We start from the raw sequence: 27,621 nt of genomic DNA on the forward strand, positions 1-27,621 counted from the left end.
ACTCTCCCTTCCCTTCTCCACAGCACTGGATGAGCCCCGGTGGCTGCTTACTGTTGGTTTGCAAGCCCCCTCCATAGAGGCTGGCCCCTCTCACTGCCCTCGGAGCTTGCTTACCGGTAACCTCCTCTGGCTGTCATCCAGACAGACCAGGGAGATTTTGATAGGCGACATTTTCCCAAGAGTGGGTAAAATGCACAACCCCTCTCTCCTGCTTCCGCAGGGGAAAGAAAATAAGTCAGAAATCTATTTACATGATGTTTATTTCTGACATTACAGCACTAGAGAAAAACATGTCCTTTCAGTTCAGTTCTTCTAGCAAGTCTGACAAACTTCCTGAACATGCACAAATGGAAGGTTTCAGATTACACTCTTCACAGAGACTTATCCAGCCTGTGAACGTCCTGGGAAATTCTTCTTTCCCACAGATAGGCGCATCATGTGATGTCAACCAACTGGCTTTCTGCAGCGGTGATGTTTCCATATACTGACACTTACCTGTGCCTTGCGAGCGGCAGGGGCTGGCGGCAGCGGTGGAGGGATGATGAGCAGCGCAAAAGAGCTGGCTCTGGGGAGGGGCTGCTTAAAATGGCACTCAACCAACTGCGGCTCAACAAAGCCCAGCCCCCTTCCTCCTATAGGCAGGGCGGGGAGAAGCCATGAGGAGGGAGGGAGAAGGTGCTGCTGCGGTGTTTGAGGGAGGGGAGGGGAAATGGCGCAGCCTGAACAATCAGAATCAGATCCATGGCAATCCATGCGGTGATTCCCAGACCGTCTGCAGGCCGGATCCAGGAGGCAATTGGGCTGGATCCAGCCCCTGGGCCTTAGTTTGCCAACCCATGCCACCCCTTGGGTCTCTTTTAGGCCTGTGATCCTGCATCTGCGAGGTTAAAACCTGCTGAACCAGTCAAGCCTGTTCCTTTGTTAAGGTAATGGCCTTAACCACTCAGCTAAGTATCTATCATCAGCATCTTAAGAAGTGTGTTCTGTTGCCATAGAGATAGATGGGTGGACCCTTCCCCTTCTTACCTGGCTGGTCCTAGGATGGTCCTAGGATGGAAGAACAATAAGTCAAGGCAGGTGGTGTATGAGTTTGGGCTGGTGCTGGAAGCTGGAGAGAGAGAGGCTTGTCTTGCTTTGTACTGGACTCAAAGCTATGGCTTGAAGATCTGCCTGGGAACCTAGTGGGGAAACAAGGTTTGTTGGAGTGTTATTACCATCATATTAGTAACTAGCAGGTCAGGTGTGTGTCTTTGTATAAATGTGCATAACTGAACTGTTGCTATAGCAAGGTCAAACTTTGAGTGTTTATCTGTACATAAGCTAGGTACTGCACGAATCTGTTCACCTGTGTCCTCATAACTATGTATACGGAGAAGAAATCTGATTCCTTTTTGAGCATGTTGTGAATTGCTTTATAATAGACCCCAAAATGCACAAATATGTTTAGGGCAGCGTGCATAGAAATATCAGATAGATAGATAGATAGATAGATAGATAGATAGATAGATAGATGATAGATAGATAGATAGATAGATAGATAGATAGATAGATAGATAGATAGATGATAGATAGATAGATAGATAGATAGATAGATAGATGATAGATAGATAGATAGATAGATGATAGATATTTCCTAAATAAATCTAGCATACAATCATACCTTGGAAGTCGAACAGAATGCATTTCAGAAGTCCATTTGACTTCCAAAATGTTCAGAAACCAAGGCACAGCTTCCGATTGGCTGCAGGAAGCTTCCGTGGAACCCACGGAACCTACGTCGGACATTTGGGTTCCAAAGAATGTGCGCAAACATGAACACTCACTTCTGGGCGGTCCGCTTTGGGTGCCAGCTGGGGGGTGACATCGCAGCAGACGAGCAACTCCCCCTTGGGACGCTCGCTTGTGTGACGTGCCATGCCGCCCCGGGTACCGAAGCCCCTTCCTCCACGACTGGCCCTTCCTTCAGATGTCAAGGATATAAATAACTATCCGACTTTTAGAAGACATCTGAAGGCAGCCCTGTTTAGGGAAACTTTTAAGTATGGATGTTTTTATTATGTTTTTAAATGCGTGGGATAATAATAATAATAATAATAATAATAATAATAATAATAATAATAAATGCAGTGTGTGTGTGTATGACTTGCACATGAAGTCTGCTGTTGGGCTCACTTGCTTGAGTTATCCGCACTGCATGCACTTTTAGTTCTGACTTTGTGTCTGGGATGTGGAGGTAGGGTGTGTACACTCAGCAGCTTATTGTGCACTCGGATGCTTAGAAATTCCTTGCTTGTGACATCACCATCCCAATGCCTGTTTTTTCTTTGTTTTTATGGATTTCCCCTAACTGCGGAAAATCCAGTACATAAAAATAGCCAATGCATTTGCAGTCATTGCTGGCGTGGAAACTTCTGAGTGCATTTTCTTTCAGGGCGCTGTGGTGCCACATGTGTGCTGACCTTGCAATGAGTGGCCTCTGTTGCCTCAGCGCTACCTCCGTTTGTTACTCACATTAGCAGATTTGTGCAAGACCTGCAATAATAACTATAATAAAAATGTTTGGGGTTGTCTAGTCCTCTGAGGTTAGGGTATGTGTGTGTCAATATTTTTTGTAAATTAAGATCATTCCTCTCCCTCAACCTTCCCCAGCTTGATGTTAAGTTTTAGCTTAAAGAAGTGCATTTTTTAAAAGGGAAAAGGGTGTCAGTACTCACCATGAAGTTGTTATAGTAAGTGCCACACTTTTAACATTTGGAAAAAAATATATATGCCAGTACTGCATACTCTTGAGTACCCAGAGGAAAAAAAACCCACTGGCTTAAGGCATTTAGGGATCTGATGATAAAGGGAAATCTACCCAGTCTTCCTAAGCCTCTTCTAGCTCAATAAACTCCTGCAGAGGTTTTTGAAATAAACAGCAAGAGGAAGCAAAGGGTGTTTCCTGCTGCATGATGAGATACTTGGAGAGCTTTGGGGGGGAAAACAGCAGGAAGAAGCGCAGGACAGATTTGATTCCCCTCCCTGTTCTCAGCAACATGATCAGATCCTTGGGTGCTTTAAGGCTTCAGGGTTTTATGTGTGGTTGACCATCAGTTGGAGAAGCCTGGTAGAGAGGAATTATCTTCATTTACAGAAAGCTCAGCACATGCACACGTCCCAGTCAGAGGTTTAAGCAGTCTCACATTTGTTTTCGTTATAACAGATCTTGCATAATTCTCTTAAAACAGGAATGTACAATGATAATTTTTAAAAGAGGCAGCAGCATGGTGCAGTTTAATATTGTAAGCCAGGAGCAGGGAACCTTTACTGGTTGCAGGGCCAGAGTTTATCTATTTATTTAAACCATTCATATACTGCTGAACTATAACAGAATAGCAGAATTGCAGAGTTGGGAGGGAACCTGAGGGTCATCTACATGGTCCCCCATCCCAAGTGAAACCATACCAGACCCTGCTTAGCTTTCTAAATGTGCTAGCCGTTTTATTGGTGCTTAGGACAAGTTTCATAAGTGATCCTTAGCACACGCTAAGGCAGGGGTTGGCAAGGTTTACCTCGCCTGGGCCGGTTTGCTCCAGTGGAGATCCCTCTGTGGGCCAGATCGCGTGCATGTGTGAGCGCGCCAGCCCGAGATTTCCAGAGTCTGCGTCTGCGCAGACTCGATTTCCGGCACCACGGAAGTGAGTCCCTGCACCGCGCTGGTTTAGCACAGCGTGCAGGGACTCGCCAAGTGGGTGGCTCAGTTTGGGGGTGGCTCGGGGGGTGGTTAATGACTCCCGTGGCCCATGGACCTTAGGTTGCCGACCCCTGCGCTAAGGAGTAAAGCAAACAGCAGCTTTCTGAGTAAGACTAGGAGAGGAAGAGTGTTAAAACGGTGGCTCAAGAGCCCTGTGCTGCCCTGGGGAGCTAATTTCATGCAGTTGGACTGAGCTCAGAGGGAAAGAAGGTGAATAAGATGGGACAGAAAAGAGCTGGGGTGCTGGAAGTAGGCATAATCCCACTGTAAACAAACAGTTCAGATCTCTGGCAAGGAGGAGGGAAGCTGAAATGGATCGAAAGAAAGATGTAGGAGGGTAAATAATTGGCTGGATAAGTAGGAGAGAAAAGGAGATAAAAAATAGAGTGTGAGAGAGAAAGAAGGGAGAAAAGGGGTGGAGCTACTCACTCATATTTGGCCCTGGTCCCACCCACTGCCAATATCTGCCCCTCACAAGAGATTATCCCCGAGATAATGAGCCCTCCTAGATAAATGATTCCCATGCCTGCTGTGGAAGCAATGGACTTTGGCTGTTTGTTGGAGTGCTTAAACTGGGCCTCCAGCTAAGCTTAACCTGTCTATCTGTGTAGCGTAATACAAAATGACAATAAGCCTCCAATAACCTCTTTCCAAACCTGGGTATGTGCTGGAAGTTCTTGCTGCTCAGAGAGGAGAGGTGAGTGTAAACCAATTGATTTTTATTATTATTTTTATTATTTTGCTGCCTAGAAATCAATAGAACTTTAGTTACATGTAGAACTACGTAGATAACAGATTTCGAAGCAAATGGGCAGAGTACAGCGTGTTCTGCTGACTCACAAGAAGGCATTGGGAGGTGGGGACCCATCAGATACGTAAAGATTTTTGTGAAGGAAGCGGCTCTGTCTCCATAATGTGAGCCAGAGGAAAGATGAGATGAAGTGAAGAAAAGCAACACTTGTTGGGGTACATGCACTAGTTTATAGATTTTTAAAAACAGAAAAGGTAGATAAATTGAAGAATTTATTTGCCACCTGAAGGAATTATGAGAATCTAACACTATCATTTCTATTCAGGTTGCATGTGGTCATGTTCTCTTCAGCACTGATGTTATAAATTCAGAGTTCTATATTCTTCAGGATATCTTTACATCAAAGTATAAAGTGCACAGCAGTCATCAAAGGATATATCCTTGAAATAATTGTACTGGAGTCTTTTGAGATATTCTGAACAACATAGCATAAAAAGGTAACCTTCTTCTCTTGACTTCGCCAGCTAGGGCCAGGGAAACTTTTCTGACTTGCTATAAATGAAGTATCATGTTAATAGTGCAATACCATGCATGTCTATAAAAGGGACACGGGTGGCGCTGTGGTCCAAACCACAGAGTACATTAGTTAAAACAAGAAACAAACCATGTTATAAATGCGTTGTAACACCGTGACACCAGATAGAGCTTTAGAGCTGAAATCAGAACTGAATACCGTATATACTAGAGTATAAGCCGACCTGAATATAAGCCGAGGCACCCAATTATAGGACAAAAAACTGGGGAAACTTATTGACTTGAGTATAAGCTGGTTCACCACACCACAAACCTGGTGGTGGCGGCAGCGGAGGAGGAAGAACAAGCAACTCGTTCCTCCTCTGCCGCTGCCGACAGATAGAACTGCCAGATAGAACTTATCCTGTGCTTAGGTGTCAGGGAACTGCCATCGGAGCCAGAGGGAGAGGGAGGGCTCCAGAGGGGTTCCGGAGAGCGTCCTGGGAGGGAGAGAAGCAGCACATCTTCTGGGGAAGGAAATCAGCGCAGGGAGACTAGGCGGAGACTAGGCGTCAAAGAGCTTCTTTGCTGGAAGAAGTTCAAGAAACGCCCACTGACGGATTCTGCCAGCGATTGAGACAGCCACGGGTGAGTGGCTGTCCAGACAGAAAAGGTTCACTCAGACAACCCAGCCAGGTGTGGCGACGATTTACGCACGAGTAACCCCTAGAACCATTACATTAGGTATTGGGGAACTTAGAGGAAGGATGTGCCTGACTCGTGCCTGACTTGTTCAGGTGAAGTGCCAGGCAAGAGATCAGGGCTATTCTTTTTGAAAAACATTTATACAGATTTGTTACAGAAAAGAAAAGTGCAAACATAAAAGAAAGAAAGAAAGAAAGAAAGAAAGAAAGAAAGTCCAAACTCTGCACATGTTCCATTGTGCTCTGGTGTGCCTTGCCTCAACTGAAATAGTTGTTCTTTATTGTCTATTGTTTGGAATATTAATTTTCTTAGTTTCTTAGTGTTTTGGATAATGAAATGTTAATTGGCGGGGTGCGTGTAGGGAGGGAGGAAAACTGAATGCGAATGGAAGCAAGTGTTCTTCACGTTTTAAAAGTTTATGTGTGTTTAGTTTTTTGGCAATGGAAGTGTAGGTGAAATCAATACTCAGATTCAAAAATGTACATGTAATGGGTTTGAGTTACTCGTGCGTAAACTGTCCCCGTTAGGGAGCTTAATTGCCTGGGTTAAACCGTCCTGACTGCACAGCCCATCTCAGCGTGGTTGCCTCAGTCGCTAGCAGAATCTGTTTGTGGGCGTTTCTTAAACCTTTTCCAGCATAAAAGCTGTTTGACTCCCAGTCGTCTCCGCCTCTCACTGCGCGGGAGTCTTCTGCGCAGGGAGGGCATGGGTAGTGGAGGACCAGTGCTCTCCTCACTGATGTCCAGGGAAGAATCCCGGAGCTCTCCCCCCGCTTCCCCCATTTGCCCTCCTGGATCCTTGGTGTTACGCCGATTTCCTTCCCCCTCTGCCAAGCTGCGTCTCCCCCTGGTGCTGGTACCTTCTCCTGCAGAATCGGGGAGCCTCTCCTTCTCCTTTCGCTCTGATGTCAGTTCCCTGACAGTACATCATGGGGGTATGGCTTAATTTCTAAATCAGAGGTACAGAGTAAATTTTGTCTGAAAATCTTCCTGGACCCTCTTACATGGAAACTCTTCCCTGTCCATGGAGAATAATTGATGGATTTATTTTATTTTTTTGTCAGGCGATGACACTCTGCACATGTGTAATGGCACACTTTTCTGAACAAGTTCTCTACAAGTTGAATTGTGATGAAAACAACAATATTAAAAAGCTCTAAAAAGTCAAAATGTTCTAAGCTGGCACTGCAGTTCTAGGAAAGTACCATCCTTGATCAACTAATGTCATACTGAATTCTGTATTTCCCCCTTGATTGTCAAGGACAGTCTTTGGTATAAATGGAATGCTATTTCCATTACACTCCCTCTGTTCTGGAGATCATTTGTCCAAGGCATTACTAGGAATCATTTATATTGGGCAGCCATTTTATTTATTCATTCATTTATTTTAAATGTACCACAGGATTTAGGGCAGGGTTCCCATTTTATTCTAATCTTTCTCAGACATTTATGTGATTTGCACTGATTATCTCAGAACTGAGCCATGCTGAAATTCTGTAATTACAGTCTGTTCGATGAGAAGGACCATAAAAATTACACACTGTGCTTGTTTGTTTAATTGACTGGTAGCTATTACTTTTAGCAATATAATTGGTGCCAAATAATAACAAATTGACTTGGGGAGCATGTTTTACATTCTGTGTGGAAAACAGGGTGGGTGGGTTTTTCCGGTTCTTTAAAAATCACAACTATCTCCATTTCATTATCTTAATAATTATGGCAATGTATTACAAACTGTGTGCCTAGGTTCTTAAATAAGGATGGTTGTCTGCAGCGAAACTATGCATATCACAAAACGGGGACTGAACTTGATACGGCTGTGAAAATCTAAGAAGCCTGCCTGTTAAGGTGTTATATAGCTATTTTAATATGAAGCAGCACACCTGGTGCCAGGAATCTGACTGCTATCCCATTTAAAGGTGGAAAGGAAAGGTCAGGCAGAATTGAGTCCCTTTCAAAAGGGAACTTGAAGTGGTCCACATTACTGAAGATACCCTATGCATTGTTGCTGCCAAGATCATTTAGTGGGGCTTGGTAACCCAGAGCAGGTCCCTTCCTGATCTAAGAGATCATTGGGAACTTTTATGGGGAAACTGGTCTCCTATATGCTGACGACCCCAGGCCTTTGGTGATTTATAGGTTAGCAACAGCACAGTGAGGGACGCGGGTGGCGCTGTGGGTTAAACCACAGAGCCCAGGACTTGCTGATCAGAAGGTCGGCGGTTCGAATCCCTGCGGCAGGGTGAGCTCCTGTTGCTCGGTCCCTGCTCCTGCCAACCTAGCAGTTCAAAAGCACGTCAAAGTGCAAGTAGATAAAGAGGCACCGCTCCGGTGGGAAGGTAAATGGCATTTCTGTGCGCTTCTCTGGTTAGCCTAGTCATGCTGGCCACATGACCTGGAAGCTATACACCGGCTCCCTCGGCCAATAAAGCAAGAAGAGCGTCGCAACCCCAGAGTCGGTCACAACTGGACCTAATGGTCAGGGGTCCCTTTACTTTTACCTTTAACAGCACAGTGACTAGTGCCTGGTGGCCACTGGAGAATCTACACCCACCCATCTTTTGGTCATGGTCCCGCCTGAATTAGGAGGTGAGGAGATATATTCTACCACAGGCTACTGCGTCAGAGCATTATTGAAGCATTATGAGGGAAGCGTCATTTAGGTAAGTCAATTCTATTACAGCAAACATTTGGCAAGTTGGTTGGCACCCATATTCATGCACATAATCTGTATTTGAATGTAGATTTCAAATCCCTACAACTGTGAATTTCTAATATTTTTTTCAACCAGAATGACAATATGCTTTGTCCTGCAACATCAGGTTTTAAGGTAACAATAATTTCATGTACTTCAGTTCTTTTCACCAGGTGGGTTTTGTTTTGTTGACATGTTTGTCTGCTTGTTCTGTGTAATATGTTCCCAGATCACACAATTTGGTTTTCCAGGATCTCTTTGGCTTATGGTGTTCCCGCCATGCATCTCTTCAGAAGGTTAAGTATTCAAGCCCACTTGATATTCTGGTAGGTATATGTTTTATAATTTTGTATGTTAAAAACCAATGAAAATATGGAAACAGATATTCTGGTAGGTCACTATATTTCCAGAAATATAGACTCCCCTACCATGCACCAAATGATATCTTTGTTATTGTCACTTCAATTGTAATTATATTTATTTATTGCAATTATATCCCACCTTTTTCTCCAAGGAGCTCATGGTGGCATACATGGTTCTTCCCCTCCTCATTTAATCCCCACACCAACTCTGAGAGGTGTGAATTAGGCTGAGAGGAGGCAGTGATTGTCTCAAGGTCACCCAGTCAGCTTCATGACTTTGGGAGGGAGGAATTTGAACCCTGGTCCGGCAGGTCCTAGTCTGATGCTCTAACCACTCTATCACACTAGCATCCTGCAGCAGTCACATCAGATTCTGCTCTCATGGCAGTCCACTGCTTGAATTATTTATCACACTGGGTCTTCTAGGCGTTGCTTAAATAAATAAATAAAAAGTAACCAGGACAGATGGTTTATCTTTTGCTAAAATCCCCAAAGTGAAACATGAACAATTCATTATTATTTTACCTCTGGTTTCCAAGAAATCAGCTATGAATCTGACTCATGGCTGGCTCCCGTGATCCACTTCTGAGCCATAAATAGGATGAGCACTCGACATGCACTTGAACTCCTTTCAGCATAAACACTCTGGGCTTGAACACTCTTGTTGTTACTGCCCATTTTGTTACTGACACATTCCCCATTGTTCAACAATGCTCTTTAGCTTTTCACTTTCCTCCCTTCTTCAAAGGTGTAACAGAACTTAAAACAAATAAATTTAATGGAAAGCAGGCAGGGAGTTAAAACAGAAGGAAATTTAGTCAGGTTATGCACTGTACCACAATGGACTCGTTCAGCTACGGGTGTCATAACTGGTTGGCATCCATCCGTCTCGGGAGACAATGGGGGAGTGCGCCTTGAATCTCAAAACCTCAGTATACTCAAACATAATTACTCACAGAGCCAGTGATTAGAGTGTTGGGCTAAAACCTGGGAAACCAGGGTTCAAATCCCTGCTCAGGCATGAAACACACTAGGTGACAAGTCACGGTCTCCCACCCTTACCTACTTCACAGGGTGGTTGTGAGGATAAAACAAGGAGGAAGAGATCCATGTATGTCACCTTCTGCTCCTTGGAGGATAGGGGTGAGTGTGGGCGGGTGTGGGGGATTCCCTGGTCCTGAATGGGGTAACTGTGCCCCTGAAGGACCAGGTGCGCAGCCTGGGAGTCATTTTGGACTCACAGCTGTCCATGGAGGCACAGGTTAATTCTGTGTCCAGGGCAGCTGTCTACCAGCTCCACCTGGTACGCAGGCTAAGACCCTACCTGCCCGCAGACTGCCTCGCCAGAGTGGTGCATGCTCTGGTTATCTCCCGCTTGGACTACTGCAATGCGCTCTACATGGGGCTACCTTTGAAGGTGACCCGGAAACTGCAATTAATCCAGAATGCGGCAGCTAGACTGGTGACTGGGAGTGGCCGCCGGGACCACATAACACCGGTTCTGAGAGATCTGCATTGGTTCCCAGTACGTTTCCGAGCACAATTCAAAGTGTTGGTGCTGACCTTTAAAGCCCTAAACGGCCTCGGTCCTGTATACCTGAAGGAGCGTCTCCACCCCCATCGTTCAGCCCGGACACTGAGATCCAGCGCCGAGGGCCTTCTGGCGGTTCCCTCATTGCAAGAAGTAAGGTTACAGGGAACCAGGCAGAGGGCCTTCTCGGTAGTGGCGCCTGCCCTGTGGAACGCCCTCCCAGCAAATGTCAAAGCAATAAATAACTATTTTACTTTTAAAAGACAACTGAAGGCAGCCCTCTTTAGGGAAGTTTTTAATGTCTGATGTTGTACTGTTTTTAATATTCAGTTGGAAGCCGCCCAGAGTGGCTGGGGAAACCCAGCCAGATGGGTGGGGTATAAATAATAAATAATAATAATAATAATAATAATAATAATAATAATTATTATTATTATTATTATTAATTATTGCAATGAATGAATGAATATTATAATTTAGCTAGGTTGCCCTCTTAAACAGACTTACTGGAGCAGGGGTGGCTAGCCTTTATGGGCTCACCCTTGGCTAAACTTCTGAGGGTTGTATGCCGGCAATGAGTATGGGCAAAAGTAGATGTGACCATCTCACACTCTTGCATGAACACACAGACCCCCTCCATGCTGATCAACTGAGGAGAGAAGTTTATTCCCTCCTCTCTGCTCATCAGATGGTCAACCTGATGGCTGTTGTTGTTTAGTCGTTTAGTCGTGTCCGACTCTTCGTGACCCCATGGACCAGAGCACGCCAGGCACTCCTGTCTTCCACTGCCCCCCGCAGTTTGGTCAAACTCATGCTGGTAGCTTTGAGAACAGTATCCAACCATCTCATCCTCTGTCGTTCCCTTCTCCTTGTGCCCTCCATCTTTCCCAACATCAGGGTCTTTTCCAGGGAGTCTTCTCTTCTCATGAGGTGGTCAAAATATTGGAGCCTCAGCTTCACGATCTGTCCTTCCAGTGACCTGATGGCTAGGGAGGGGCAATTTGCATTCCCATCAGGGTGCCATGCTCTGCCTTTCCCAGAGCTGGCAGCTTTGTTTTATTTTTTATTTTTTTGCTCCCACCCAAATCAGTGAGGACTTGAAAGACCAATCAATCAATCAATCAATCAATCAATAAAATTACAAAATTGCTGGGGGTCCAGATGGGACCCCAAAAGTGAGGTCTAACCACCTCTGTGCTCAAGGGTCAGCTTGGATTAAGTGAGGCATACTTCAGTGTAAACATGCATAGGAATGTGCTGTTAGTCATACAAGGAGTGAATTTGAGATTACAGTTCTCTCAGCCTGCAATGTTTTTCCACATTTCCTCCAACTATGGATGAAAACTGCTCCAGTTTTTCCACATCATTAATATTAGAATTCTTTGCTAGACATCTACCCAAATATGGGGACCAACATTTATCCCTTTCTTTAGATTTAATCTAAAATTCAAAGGGCTCGATAAATATTGCAGAAAGCACCGCACACCCGTCCCTTCTACTTCAATTAACATTTTAAGGTCCCATTTACTGTGATGTTTGCCCTCAGTTTTGAGTACATTCCTCTTACCATTTTTAAAAAATCTGCTATCAAGTATCTGAAATGTCTTGAATAAATGGTCCCACTATATGCCAACAAATACAGGCTGCTTCTGTTTTCTTATTATGACATACAATATCTGTTCAGTGCTTTTCTATTGTTGTCTGATAAGTGATCACTGTGAATATAACTATTGTTTTATTCAGACTTTTAGCCCATGAAGCTGTGAAAAATGTCTAGTCTTGGTTTAGGAGAAGGATGAGGTTATATGATGAGAACAGAGCTAGCTTCTGCTTCTCTGTGTGTGTTTGTGTGTAAACACTATTCTGGCATCATTCTACTGGTGTGGTAACATCACAGTTTTGGCATACTAATTAACTATTTCTAATAATGACGAGTATTTAGCTCACACAATACATCTATAAAGGCTTTCTAGAATTCAGCTGGTATCCCATCTAATCCTGGATATTGTGTACACGTTAGGGATTGTATGCACATTTTAACTTCTTGCAGAGAAAAGTGGACAGGGCATGCTCTGCCCTGGTATGTTAATTTTGGTATGTTAATTTCATCACATTTCCCCCGCTCCCATCCCCGCCTCTGTGAGTCATATAGTTCATTATATCTTACAAAGACCTTGATTGCTTCATCATTGTTATATATCTTCTTTGAACCTGCATGCAGATCAGAGAAACCACTCTTTTGAACTGAGCTTCTTTTAACTTCTACCAAGTAACTCATTGGCTTTATTATGCAAGGATTATCAGTTATGTACTGTAGCTATAATAAATCTGTCCTAATATATCTCAGTTCTGGAGCTAGGCTGGCCAAGGCCACACAGCAGGGTCCACTACATGCTCAGGTTCCAAAATGCAGTAACACCATGCAGTAACAAGGGGAGTCCAAAAGCAAAGCCAAGGTGAAGCCAAGGACAAGAGAATCACCCCGACCCCAAGTCAAATATAATCCAGAAGCCGAGTCAAGGTCTAGAAATCAGCAGCTAAAACAGAAAGCAGGCGGGATTGTCATGTTTCAGTAGTAAAGAACTGAAAGGCATATTTTGTTCTAGCAATTATCAGATTTCGACTGAAGGGTTAAGATAACCTGGTCTTCCAGATCCTGCTGATAACCGGCAGCAGAGGCTGAAGCCTGCTCTCCATGGAGCCTTTACTGTTGATGAGAGCAGTTACACCCAAGGACTCCTTTATTCTCAAGTAACTTCTGGGGACCTTGGGTTTCCTGGTGTGCACTCCTTCACCAACTAGCTGGCTGAGCCTGGACCTTCTGGTGCTGAAACTCTAGAAGACTGGGAGACGCTTCACCTTCCTCCACATGGACTCAGATCAGGCCTCCAATGCTACAGGTGAATCAGGGACACAGCCCAATGGTCCTTTCAGGGCAACCCTTGGAGGCAGGCCTGGTGAGGACTCTTGCTGGACATCAGGGTCTTATGGATCTGTGCTGCAGTTGGGGTGCTCTGTCTGCTCTCCTGGGTCTCCTGGCTTTGGAAGGTCCTGCTTGTCAGAAGCTCTAGCTCAGTCAGTAGAGCATGAGACTCTTAATCTCAGGGTTGTGGGTTTGAGCCCTATGTTGGGCAAAAGATTCCTGCATTGCAGGGGCTTGGATTAGATGACCCTTTCAGTCCCTTCAAACTCTATAATTCTAAGAAGAGAAGTTGCCCAGGCTCAGGTCAGGACTTAGTATGACAATCTCCTTTTGGTTAAATGAAGGACATTGTGAGGTTCAGTAGTGATGCCTTTTAGGCATGTGTAGGAAAGTGAGCTGTGTCAGAGAAGCTTGAAGAGGAGGCAGACAAGCAATTTAGATCAGCAAAAATGCAATGGAGAAATGGTTCACTCTTCCTTTCTATATCATTGCTTTTTACTTCAGCACTGCTTTTCCAATCAAATTGGCTGTCTCCTGACAATGCAATACAGTACAAAAAAGAGCCAGTCACATATCTCCTGTGCCACATCTATTTGGACTCAGTTCTTCATATCTGCAGTTGTTAGAAACACAAATAACTTTTGAAACAAATATACGAAACAAGCAAACAAAAATTAAGTGGGTTTAAAAAAAACACACAACTAGAAAGACTTTGCCGGTCCAAAATTTATCCAAGGTGTTATAAGATGGGAGGTGTTGCCAGCAACACATGCAGTAGCTGAGCCATTGAATTACTCGGTCCTTGAAAGCACTGATGACACAGGACTTATCCACACTTACCTTTTGCTCTGTGCTTTCCAGGTACAGGCCTGCGCTTTCAAGATCTGTGTCCAGGTGCTCTTTTCTTTTCTTTACTCCAGAGCTTCTCCTTCGAAAACTCACTATTTGAAGCAGAAGTGCAACAAATGGCAATTCAGGTTTTCTGCAGATGACAAATGGCCATTCAGTGATAAAGTGTGGGGTTTTCTGCAGAAAGCGCCAGAGGAGAGAAAGAGCCCTCAGACATGGAACTTGAAAGCATAGGCAGTGCCTAGAAAGTGCGGAGGAAAGGATAAGTGCATTTCTTTACAGTGAGAAATCTTTGAGGCACATGCCTTGAACTGTAAGAGGAGGAGTTCATTTTCTGCAAGAGCCAAGCCTACAGCTTTCAGTGGTGCATATAGGTGTGCACAGCACATTTCATTGAGGGTGCACCCAGTGATATTTTTTTTAAAAGGGTGAGCATTTATGAAATACATACCCATACTCAATCATAAAGGACATTTTTATTCATCAGACAAAAGAAACTGACAACAAATGTTGTTGTTTTTTTAATTAAACTTCACTTAAAATATGCAATTTTTTTTAAAAAAATGTGAAACCAAATACTGTACCAAATTTTGTTATAGTAATAACCAGGCATATACAAAGATACCATCAGTTTTCATGATCTTCATCTTTAACCATTAGCTCACCCAAATTAAACAAAACAGGTTAAGGTTCCTTAGGTTTCCCTGACCTAGAGAACGAGGCATTGCTTGCCAGTGTGAGCAAAAGGTGGCGAGCAGAGCAGCTGAGAGGGCAGAGACGCCACTCTGTACTGTCTTGTGCTTGCCATGACCCCCATTTAAAAACTAAAATAAAATTAGGGTGCGCCACACCTATGGTGGTGCATAACTTACTGTAGCATAGTTCAGTAAAGCCTTTCTGTACCATCGAGTATGTCAGCCAAAGTTCATATGATCTTTTTGTTCAGCATAAGCTGTTCATTGTTTCACCTAAGTTAATGTGCCACCTTGTCTTGATCATGGGTTCTAATAGCTAACTTTTACATTTTTCTAATGGAACAACAACACACATAGCAGAAAAGGCATTTTTTCCCCTATGCCGTGAGACTTCACGACTTTGTTATTTTGTCTATCAGGGCAAATGCTAACAAGTAGTTTATGTTGTGCCTAGAGAGCTTATGGCTGGCAGTCAAACACAGAGAAAATGTAAGGCTGGGAAAGAAAGGCAATATTATCTTAGACAAGTTAAAACTTGGCATTTTTATCATCACATGTGTAGGTATTGCTACTGCATTGCTACTGGAGATTGAAATGTATTTCTGATGGCTTATTTAAGGTTACTGTTTACTGACTGCATTCCATTTGTGAATCACTTCCCACAAAGTATCTCATAATTTAAAAATTGACATTAAAAACAATTCCATATACTGTACACAAAGAACTGAAAGCAATTCTATATTTTAAAACAATGTCAAAGCCAATGAAGATACAGATTAGGATAAAGATGTCCACTGATGAGGTTGTTGAAAAAGGAACGTCTTAATAGGCATTTAAAATGCAACAAAGACAGTCTCTGTCCAGTGCATAATGGGAGGTCATTGCAGAGGGTGGGTGCCACCATACTAAAGGTCTGATTCCTATATAATGGAGCTCCTGAAAAGAGTGATTCCTTGAGTTTTTAAGGGGAAGGGGTGAATTGTGCTCCAAACCAACCCCTTGAACTTAGCATGAAAGCTAAAGCAATTCTTTCACCAGCAGTGTAGCATGGTACTGATCGTCTGCGCCATGGAGCAATCAAGCATCACGGTAATCCAACTTGGAGGTTACCAGCATATGGCAACAGGCTGTCTTAACAGACAAAACACTGAGGCCACCTGGGTCTTCCGTTTCAGAGATGATCTCCAAGCAACCTCAGGCTAAAAACCTGTTCCTTCTAAGAGAGTAAAGGTAAAAAGGTAAAGGATCCCTGGATGGTTAAATCCAGTCAAAGGTGACTATGGGGTGAGGTGCATTTCTCGCTTTCAGGCTGAGGGAGGTGGTTTTTGTGCACAAACAGCTTTCTGGGTCATGTGGCCAGCATAACTAAACCGCTTCTGGTGCAATGGAGCACCGTGATGAAACCAGAGCGCATGGAAATACCATTAACCTTCCCGCCACAGCAGTCCCTATTTATCTACTTGCACTGGCGTGCTTTCGAACTGCTAGGTTGTCGGGAGCTGGGACAGAGCAATGGGAGCTCACTCCGTCATGGGGATTCGAACCACTGACCTTCTGATTGGCAAGCCCAAGAGGCTCAGTGGTTTAAACCACAGTGCCACCCGCCTCCCTGTTCAAAGAGAGTAGGACCCCATCCAAAGCAGGCAATTGGCTAGTTGGCCATATTGGGAACCTCCTCGCTCACAGTGCCTCTATCTTGCCAGGATCCAGACTCGGTCTGTTGGCCCCCTTGCAGCTTAGTACTGAGCACAGGGACTGGTCCAGGGCTTGCATGGCCTCTCCTGATTCGGTTGTTACAGTGAAATACTGTAGAACTTTAGCAACATGACATCATTATGTACTCCTGAATTCTTCTCTGATCCTGAATTATCTAAAGTCGTGATCAGGTGTTATAAGCCCAGTGCTTTTTTTTCCTGGGGAGACGCAGGGGTACGCATACCCCTAAACATTTTGTGAATCTAAGTTTGGCCTCATTGAAGGGCAGTATTTCAATATGAGTAGGAAAATAAGCCCAACACACAAGAAGCAAATCAACTCCCCCCCCCCCCAATTTATATGTACAACACAAATGGTAGCAGGATGGAGAGAGACTTTGTGCACACAGTTGAACATGCTAAAGCAGGGGTCAGCAAACTTTTTCAGCAAGGGGCTGGTCCACTGTCCCTCAGACCTTGTGGGGGGCCAGACTATATTTGGGGCGGGAATGATGCAAGAGCACCATGAGCCCAGGTGGCTGCTTACCTGTGTCTTGAGAGCGGCAGGAACTGGCGGTGGCAGCGGAAGGACGACGAGCGGTGCGGGAAAGGGCTCCAGAGAGGGGCTGCTTAAAATGGCGGCCGCTCAAGTGTTGCTGCTGCTGACACCAACAAAGCTCAGCCCCCTTCCTCCTCTAGGCAGGGCGGGGAGAAGCCAGGAGGGAGGGAGGGAGGAGGTGCCACTGCCACCGTGTGAGGGAGAGGGAAAGAGCACACGCGCTGGTGATCCATGCAGAGATTCCTGGACCGTCCGTGGACTGGATCCAGAAGGCAATTGGGCTTGATCCGACCTGCGGGCCTTAGCTTGCCTACCCATGTGCTAAAGCCTCCACACATTCTGGTATGCATGGAAGCAGTGCCAGATTAAACCCCATGGAGGCCTGTCCATCCTCTCCAGTCATCTGCATCGTGAATGTTTGTTTCTTTTCTTCCATTTTTTCAGGGTTTTGAGGTATTTTTCTTTTACATATTGGTGCAGATAAAATAGTTCTGGCCGTTTGTGGGAGTTTTGCCTTTCCCTAAAATTATATAAATTAAATGAGATTGGCTGCCTTTTGAGGTAATTGGATTAACTCGGACATTTTCAATGCCTACTTCAAGGCAGTACAAATGGTCTGAAATCAAATGAGGTTAAAAAGTCCCCTATAAACTATGACTGCTGTTACAAAACTTAATTAAGACAGAACAGCAGGCGGTTGAAGTGCGAAAGCACAGTGCACATTTTTTCCTTTCTTAAAAAAAAATAAAAAATTAAAAAAATGCCAGCATGGAAAAATAGCTCTGATGTCATTAAAGCTAATTGGAAGTGGTGTGTGTGTGTGTGTGTTAAATGATGATGTAATTAATGGGCTAATGAATAGCATATTAAGATTGTTATTAGCAATGAAATTTGAAACGTACATGAAGAACCAGTTAAGGTTATCATATCATTAGAGCCATTACAAAAATCTCCTCACATTATGGTGCATTTTATCAGCTGATAATACTGGACTGCAACTGAGCAGGAGTAATAAAATCTTCTGCTCTTTCACCCTCTCACTTAGAGCAAATTACATGATAATTGCCATATATTAGTTGTGTGCTCAGGTAAATTGGCCATTCTAATGTTATAGTACAACTTGCCTAAGAAGTATTTTTTAAAGGTAATGTCGGAGCTGGAGTGGGACAAGGGCTCGCACCATTACATTTCCATGCTAGTGACAACAGACTCAGGGGGATTTTAAAATGTGTGTGCAATCGTGGGTTCAAGCTACAGGGGATTGCCAGCTGGCGGTGACTTCCTTCGCATAAACCCATGTGAGAAATCACTTGTTTTCCTCATGTAATACCCAATAGCTCTAATAAGCTGCTCGACTAATCATTCTGCAGCACTGTTTTACAGCTCTGTTAAAAGTCTCTTAAGAGCTGCCACTTAACAAGTGTTCCGTATGTGTGAGCAGCAAATATCTCCGCTGAAAGAAATCAAGCCTACTTACATGCATAACCAAAAATCTTTTTTCAAAAGAAAGAAAGAAAGAAAGAAAAGACAGAAATTGCCCTGCCCTAAGTAGGTTTGGGTCTGATTAGTTTTCCAGGGTCTCCTAGCAGGTAACAGATGGTGCACGGTTGGCTCTAATTTGGGGGGAAATTAATCTCTGCCTGGCACGTTGCCACTGTTCTAGCACATAGAAAAAGCATCTGAGATGTAGAAAGCTGGCTGAAACTTCCAAGGGCAAAATCCCAACATGCAGGCACGTACATTTTCCAAGAATATACCTGTTTGTTTGATTAATTTAAAGCCAGCTGATGATGGGCTATGGATCTGATGCTTCACGATTTGAATAATTACAGAGGTGCATATGCAAAAACAGTTACAAGAATCTTCAGATCTGCACCTATTGGAAATAGCCTGACACCGGCTAGGACCAGATAGCCTGGCTGATTTTTCCTCTGACCTATTACTAAATCAATAGCAGGTTATCTGTGAAGTTTCATGGGATAAGGGTTACAAAAACTTAAAACAAGTACTGAAAGCTCCCTTTAGAAAGGAACTAACAACTGCCAGTCAATGAAAGAAAGAGAGCAGCTTACTTTCTGACTGGTGAGGAATGCAAGTCAATATCCCAGTGAAAAAGCTGCTTCATGTACCATGATTCCCTTGGCAATTTGTCTGTGTCTAGTTAAGATGTTCAGCAGCTATTAATCAGCTACGACATGTTTCAATGCTTGAATTAAAAAAAACACAAAACCCTTAAAGTCAGAACACTTTTAAAGCATAAACTTTCCCCGACTTTGAAATAATCCACTTCTATTCCTTTTCATGTCTCTGTTTGACTTTGCAATAATGTTCTTACTTTTTTCCAGGAAAGCCACATGATTTCTCTTGGGTTCCTAGTGATTGGTGTCAAAGGTCCAGAGAAAACCATTTAAATTGATCATGGCTTTTGAATGCAAATCTTTCTAAAGCTTAAAAGATATAACCCGCGTATCTACAAACTGACCCTGATAACAACAGGGGTCATCTTATACCCTCCAACATTTTTCCGATGGAAAAAGGGACTTCCCATTCCATAATGATAATTTTACTATTTATACCCCACACATATTTCTGGATTGCCCCAGCCTCTCCAGGCAGCTTCCAACATATATAAAAAAATACTAAAACATTAATCATTTTAAAAAAACCCTTTCCTATACAGGATGGCCTTCTGATGGCTCAGGAGTCGAATAACTCCATACCCTCCAAAGTTTCTCCAGTGAAAATAGGGATGTCTTAAGGAAAAGCAGGACATTCCAGGATCAAATAAGAAAATGGGATGCCTTTGCTAAATCAGGGACATCCCTGGAAAATAGGGACACTTGGAGGGTCTGTCATCTGCTCTTAACCTTCCCTGATGCTCTTACCCTTGCATGGTGCTTGGGGTTCCAGCACCCCTTCACAAGCACACAATGGCATCTTGATAACCCCAAGCCAATGGCTTTGCATATTTAATTATTAGTTTTCCTCATTTTAATAATCTAGCCTTAAAAGAACTTTCATCTCCTTACACTGTAAGGATAGCTGTTGCTGGAAAAAGGCACACATGCCATGTAAAGCTTCAGAAGGCTTAGTAGGCCTTATGGACAAAACTGACAAATGAGGTAAAAATACAGATACTTGGTTTTATCAAGTAGCATAAAAGCACCAATGAAGCAATAATAAATTTTGGAAGAAGTTAGTCAGAACTACCCGAAGCACCATTTCTTTCAGTGGGATTGGGCACTATGACTCAGTATAGTGCCACAGGGTTCTGTCTTGGGCCCGGTCTTATTCAACATCTTTATCAACGACTTGGATGATGGACTCAAGGGCATCCTGATCAAATTTGCAGATGACACCAAACTGGGAGGGGTGGCTAACACCCCAGAGGACAGGATCACACTTCAAAACGACCTTGACAGATTAGAGAACTGGGCAAAAATAAACAAGATGAATTTTAACAGGGAGAAATGTAAAGTATTGCACTTGGGCAAAAAAAATGAGAGGCACAAATACAAGATGGGTGACACCTGGCTTGAGAGCAGTACATGTGAAAAGGATCTAGGAGTCTTGGTTGACCACAAACTTGACATGAGCCAACAGTGTGACGCGGCAGCTAAAAAAGCCAATGCAATTCTGGGCTGCATCAATAGGAGTATAGCATCTAGATCAAGGGAAGCAATAGTGCCACTGTATTCTGCTCTGGTCAGACCACACCTGGAGTACTGTGTCCAGTTCTGGGCACCACAATTCAAGAAGGACACTGACAAACTGGAACGTGTCCAGAGGAGGGCAACCAAAATGGTCAAAGGCCTGGAAACGATGCCTTATGAGGAACGGCTAAGGGAGCTGGGCATGTTTAGCCTGGAGAAGAGGAGGTTAAGGGGTGATATGATAGCCATGTTCAAATATATAAAAGGATGTCACATAGAGGAGGGAGAAAGGTTGTTTTCTGCTGCTCCGGAGAAGCGGACACGGAGCAATGGATCCAAACTACAAGAAAGAAGATTCCACCTAAACATTAGGAAGAACTTCCTGACAGTAAGAGCTGTTCGACAGTGGAATTTGCTGCCAAGGAGTGTGGTGGAGTCTCCTACTTTGGAGGTCTTTAAGCAGAGGCTTGACAACCATATGTCAGGAGTGCTCTGATGGTGTTTCCTGCTTGGCAGGGGGTTGGACTCGATGGCCCTTGTGGTCTCTTCCAACTCTATGATTCTATGATTCTATGATTCTAGTTGGACAAGGATCATAGCTGTCAACCTTCCCTTTTTTGGCGGGAAATTCCCTTAGTCCAGCGCCGTTTCCCGCCGCTTCCCGCTGCTATCCCAGATTGTTAGATATCCCGTAGACTGTCCGCGGGACAGGTGAGGCTGCTGATCCCTTATTTTCAAATCTGAAAGCTGACAGCTATGACTAGGATTTTTTTTGGGGGGGGGGGAACAGGGATATAAATGTAGTAACATTAAACTAACTTCAATAGAAAGGAGAATGGTGTCATACAGTTGGAATATTTATCCATTTGATATCAGTGCTAAAGTCCCCATTTTACCAGCTAGCAAGAAAGGAAAGCAAATATCTGTTATCTGTACTGATTACAGCTTCGCTAAAGCTGCATACACACTAACATGTTTGTAGTAAAAAATATATTTTTTCTCTCAATCTGGAATAGTGCGTGCTCATTCAGCATGCTGCTTTCAAGCTCCATTGATTCTTCCACAAGACTGTGTGTGGTTACTGGACACACATTTGAAAAGCCTTCCCCCGAGTAGGTTATCCATGCTTCCCCACCCTGGACATGCCCTGGTGAATGAAGTAAGGTGGAGTGGTTATGATCATTGCATACCCACACCCACAACATCACTGGCTACAATACTCCCATTGCCAAGACTACCTACATCTGTTTTTGAACAAGCACTGTGTGGGGTAATGCAGAATCTATCTCCAATGTGCTTTTATTTTTGAAATGAAATCAGTTTCCCAAGAAGTGCTTTTCAGGACAAAACATATCTAGATTATAGGGTGGGGGAGAGTACACAGTCTCTCCATTGATTCTCAAATAAAATATTGTCTCTGCCAAGTCTTCATACAGCTGTGTGTTGACTAAGCCAAAATTCATTCTTTCCACAGCATACTGCATGTTAGGCCAAGAAAATCATCGGCAAAATTGCTCATTCACTCTTCCTTCCTTTAATTTATAGAGATATCTTTTAAAACAGCAAGTGTTTCCAATTTTCTGTTTCATTTTTCCTTTATCAGGTAATCTGACAGATACACTCTATAGCATTATATCCACACTGAAAAGTTTTAACATCTGATTTTGGATATGTCCCTATCACTTTTGTTTGCAATGAAAAAAGATTAATTAACTGTTGCCTAATTTTGCATCATTTTCTTCTTTTTTTTAATGCAACCACATCATATTTACTTCACAGCTACTCATTTTTTCTGTGGTCATGGTCTTGCTTCTAATTCTTAATAAACTTCTTAATATCTGTGCTACACTCAAAGATGATATTCCCCCTTTGTGTGTAGACCAGAGGTTTTCAACCTTTTTGAGTCCGTGGCTCCCTTGACCAACTACCGTACATTCTTTCCACGACTCCCCTGTGGGGGAATGCACTCTGAGCACCAGAAGCTCAGTTATGTCACCCCTTGCCTCTCCTCTCCTCTATTTAATAAAACAATTTGGTCGTCTTTATGGAGAAACATTGCTCAAACTTGGCACTAGTCAGAACATGACTTCCGGAGGCGGCGCGAAGCAAGCAATGGCGGTCCTCTTTGCGCTGCGAAGAGGGGCTCCGCAGAAAAGGGTCGTTCGCTGCGGCAAAGCGACGACCCACTAAGAAAAACCACGAGCAGAGTGAGCTCGTGGCCGTGGGATCCGGCGGGCACCTAGAGCGACCCCCAAAACGAAGAAGGGACCCCGTAAGGGGCTCCGGAAGCGCGGAGGGGAAGCGGTGCTGTGGATTCATCGCTCTTTCTGCGGGAGTGAAGCCGCGCGGCTGTTGCGGATGAGCGCCGACCTTTCTTCCTTTTACATTGGATTACAAACCAACTACTCGTGAGTAAGATTTACTCAAAATTGGATTACAAATTTATGAATTTGGCTGAAAGCGGGAGGCGAGAAAAAGGAAGTCCGTCTCCCGAGGATGCTAGTGATCAAAAGCAAAGATTTGACAAGCTGGAAGCAGTGCGGAGAGATTTTAAAGTGAGACATCATACGTTCGGAAAAGTCGGAAACTGAAGCAGGCAAGTTACTTTTATTTCCTTGCTATTTTCTGTACCTTATTTGGGGACTTTCTCCTCTGCTGGACTTTTCTAAATTCTAAAGACTTTAAAACCCCCAGTCCCGGACTTGCAGTGGGACAAAAGGCTACTTTGCGGATACACTTATAAATTTGAAATGGATACTTAGAGGCATTACTGTTGGATACAATTAAACAACTGTACTTTGCACCCTTTAAGAAACTTATGGCAACACTGTGAGAGCTCTGCTAGAGGGAAAAGGTCTTTTCCAAGGATCATCGTTAATTTACTTAACTTAAGGAACTTTAATGGCGTCTGAAATTTTGTTTCTTCTTCCCTGAATTGCAACATTACTCCCTCTAGTGGAACTTGGGACTTACAATTTCCTGAGAACCAACTTTGCTTTGTCTTTCTGTGGTTAGATTGTTTACGCTTGCGCCTGCCTTTCTCATGAAACTTTTGACAGTCTGACCTTGAATCCAAAGACAGGTGTGGAATGAGCGACAGGGTAAAAACAAGAGCTGCGTCGAAGGCAGGGAAAGGCAAACTGACACAAACAACCCTGTTTTCTCAGGGACGTAGATCTTCAGTCCCTGCTGTTTTACAGACTGCACCCTCGCCAACAACACCAGCTGAAGAAGCTGAACAACCAATAGGTGAGGATATGGCATCTGGAGGATCTAACACTCTTTTAGAGGAAATGTTACAACAATTCGCAATTTTGAACAAAAAAGTGGATGATCAAACTGCAAAAATTGACTTAGCCACATCTTCAATTACCAAACTTTCGGAACAGGTGGCCAAGCATTCACAAGATATTGGAAATTTAAACGACGCAACATCTGAAAATCGAAAATTGGCGGAGGCTGCGATTGGAAAAGCAGAGGCTGCAGCCAAAGGAGTGGAGGAACTGAAAGGAGAGGTAAGACCGCTCCACAAACATATTACAGACCAGCAGGCCTACCTGTCTTTGGTGGAACTGCGAAACAGGGAAAATAACCTGAGATTACGCTCTATCCCAGAGATTGAGAAAGAGGATTTGACCGGCTTTTTAACGGCAGAATTTTCCAAATTCTGGGGTATAAACCAAGACACAGATTTCAAAATAACGACTGCATTTAGATTGGGAAGAGTCGTTGGGAAGGACAGGCCTAGAGACTGTTTGATTATTTTAAGGACTAAACAGGAGAGAGACAAGCTACTTGATTTACACTTCAATAAAGCACTTGTGATCCAGGATAGAAGAGCACAAATTTACAAAGATATCCCTAAACAATTACTGGATCTAAGAGCCAACTACACTGACCTAACTGGACTTTTGAGAGGTAACGGAATACTTTACAGGTGGGAGTTCCCACAAGGTGTCTTATTTAAATACAAAGGAAAGAAGATAAAAATCAAAACGAAAGAGGATTGCCAGAAGTTCCTACACGATCACGGAGAAGACCTACAGAAAGGAGCAGCTATTTGGCCACCACCAGAGTTAGGGAAAGAGTTACCACCTTCGGACTCGGACAAAAAAGAGGACACCCCACAAGAGTAACAACAGATTGATACAAGATGTCTCTGCAGCTGTATAGTTGGAACATTAATGGCGCGAATTCCCCAGAAAAACGCAAACGGATCTTCCATATCCTAAAGAAAGAGAATTTGGATATAATTTGTTTGCAAGAAACCCATGTGACAAGGGTACACAGGAAGGTGTTAATAAATAAAAGATTAGGCCAAGAATTCATCTCATCAGACAGAGTCAAGAAGAGAGGCGTGGTGATTTACGCCAAAGAGACTCTTTCACCGAAATTTTTGTTTAAAGATGAACAAGGAAGAATCCTGGCTATTGAGATTTCGACCCAAGGAGAGAAAATTTTGATATTAGGAATTTATGCACCAAACGAGGGGAAATCAGAATTTTATAAGAAGCTGCATGAGACATTATTGGACTATCTGGACTATTCTAACATCATTATGATGGGAGACATGAATGGGGTTGTCTCTACTTTTATGGATAAGTCACAGAACCAGAATTTGACTAAAGATGGAAGACTACCAAAAACTTTCTTTGAATTAACTGACAATATGGATTTAATTGACTCATGGAGGACGAGAAACCCCCTAGGTAAAGAAGGAACTTTCTTTTCTGAGGCCCACCTGTCATGGACAAGGATCGACCAAATTTGGACAACTAGAGGGCTGGCACCTAAGACCACAAAAATAGAAATCTGCCCAAAGACTTGCTCCGACCATAACGCTCTGAAAATGGAAATGAGATTTACTACTGCCGACTCCTTCAGATGGAAAATGAATGACAACCTGCTAAGAGATCAAGAGATTGTAAAGAAGGCCCAAAAAGCTTTAAAGGACTATTTTGAAATCAACTTGAACACCTCGGTGGAAAAAAGAACAATCTGGGACGCGAGCAAAGCTGTTATGAGAGGGTTTCTGATACAACAGAATACGATTAAGAAAAAACTCTGGAATGGTAAAAAGGACAAGATATTGGAGAAGATAAGAGACGGCGAGAAAAAATTAAGATTAAACCCAAAATCCAAAGAGACTTTAAGAGAAATTAAATTCCACCAGTCACAATATGCGCAACTGATTAACCAAGAAGTGGAATGGAGAATTAAACAAATGAAACAAAGATCATTTGAATCGGCGAATAAATGTGGGAAACTGCTAGCTTGGCAGTTGAAAAAGAGACAAAAATTAAACTATGTTACCAATCTAGAAGTTGAAGGAAAGAACATTCAGAAACCGGGAGAAATTAGAAAGTGTTTCCAGAAATATTTTAAAAAGCTGTATACACAAGGACCCGAGGATGTAACCGAGATAGAACAATTTTTGAAAGAAAATGGTCTTCCAGAAATATCTCAAGAGAAGAGATCAACCTTGAATTGTAAAATAACACAACAAGAAATCGAGGATGCCATTCAGAATATGCAGCTGGGCAAATCTCCAGGACCTGATGGACTCACCTCCAAGTATTATAGGACGTTAAAAGACTATTTGATACAACCACTAGAGGAGGTTTGTAACCAGATTATGGGGGGAGGGAAGGCACCAGATACGTGGAAAGAAGCATTCATCACATTGATACCTAAAGTGGAAACTGAAAAGACTCAACTTAAGAACTACCGTCCCATCTCACTCCTAAATGTGGATTATAAAATATTTGCGGATATTCTGGCCAACAGATTAAAAAAAGTATTAAATGAGATAATCCATAAAGACCAGGCCGGCTTTCTCCCAGGCAGACATTTGTTTGACAATACCAGGAACATTATTGATATCTTGGAACTTTTACAAACAAATATTAACACCAAAGCAGTATTGATCTTTATTGATGCGGAGAAGGCCTTTGATAACATTTCCTGGAAATTTATGAAGAAAAATTTGGAAGGGATGGGAGTGGGAAGGGGGTTTGAGAATGGAATAGAAGCAATCTATTCAGAACAAAAAGCTAAGTTGATAGTGAACAATGTGGTGACAGAAGAACTTCATATTGAAAAAGGAACACGACAGGGATGCCCCCTATCCCCCTTATTGTTTATTTCAGTCCTGGAGGTTTTGCTGAACATGATAAGGGAGGATCGGCAGGTACAAGGAATACGGGTCGGAGCGAAACAATATAAACTGAAAGCATTTGCAGATGACCTGGTTTTAACACTACAGGAGCCAGAACCCAGTACAAAAAGAGTTTTAGAACTGATCCAGAAATTTGGTCGGGTGGCGGGTTTTAAGTTGAACAAGCAAAAAACTAAAGTCTTAGGGAAAAACTTGACGGCCATGGAAACAGAAGGGTTTCAGAAAGAGACAGAACTAAATATTGTTAAGAAAGTGAAATACCTGGGGGTCAATCTGTCTTCCAAGAATTTGAATCTATTTAAAGATAATTATGAGAAATGTTGGTTAGAAGTTAAAAAAGATTTAGAAATTTGGTCAAGACTGAAATTATCCTTGTTAGGCCGAATTGCAGCTATAAAGATGAACGTTTTGCCAAAGATGTTGTTTTTGTTTCAAGCCTTGCAGATTGTGGACAGAGTGGAATGCTTTGGAAAGTGGCAGAAGGACATTTCTAGGTTTGTCTGGCAGGGCAAAAAGCCCCGAATAAAGTTTAAGATATTAACTGATGCAAAAGAGAGAGGGGGGTTTGCCCTGCCGGACTTAAGGCTATACTATGAAGCGGCAGCCTTCTGCTGGATGAAAGATTGGATTCTATTAGAAAACACTGATGTCCTAGATCTGGAAGGCTTCAACAATTCGTTAGGTTGGCATGCGTACTTGTGGTATGACAAGGGTAAATCATATGGAATGTTTAAAAACCATATTGTCAGAAAAGCAATATATATGGTCTGGAAAAAATACA

The 27,621-nt window shown here is 43.2% G+C and overlaps 1 protein-coding gene and 1 long non-coding RNA gene across 2 annotated transcripts in view; one reads left to right on the plus strand and one right to left on the minus strand.

Moving 5' to 3' along the window:
- IL15 (interleukin 15) overlaps positions 1-27,621 on the plus strand; it is an 82,522-nt gene that overhangs the window by 18,507 nt on the left and 36,394 nt on the right. The window lies entirely within an intron of this gene.
- The window catches only part of LOC309540703, a 50,715-nt gene that overhangs the window by 7,119 nt on the left and 15,975 nt on the right, over positions 1-27,621 (minus strand). The window contains exon 3 of the long non-coding RNA XR_014223400.1: positions 1,027-1,178. This is a non-coding gene — a long non-coding RNA (uncharacterized lncRNA). The remainder of the gene's footprint in view (positions 1-1,026; positions 1,179-27,621) is intronic.

The sequence above is a fragment of the Podarcis vaucheri genome, assembly GCF_965113315.1.
Source record: "Podarcis vaucheri genome assembly, chromosome: 9".
In the NCBI taxonomy this organism is placed as follows: domain Eukaryota; kingdom Metazoa; phylum Chordata; class Lepidosauria; order Squamata; family Lacertidae; genus Podarcis; species Podarcis vaucheri.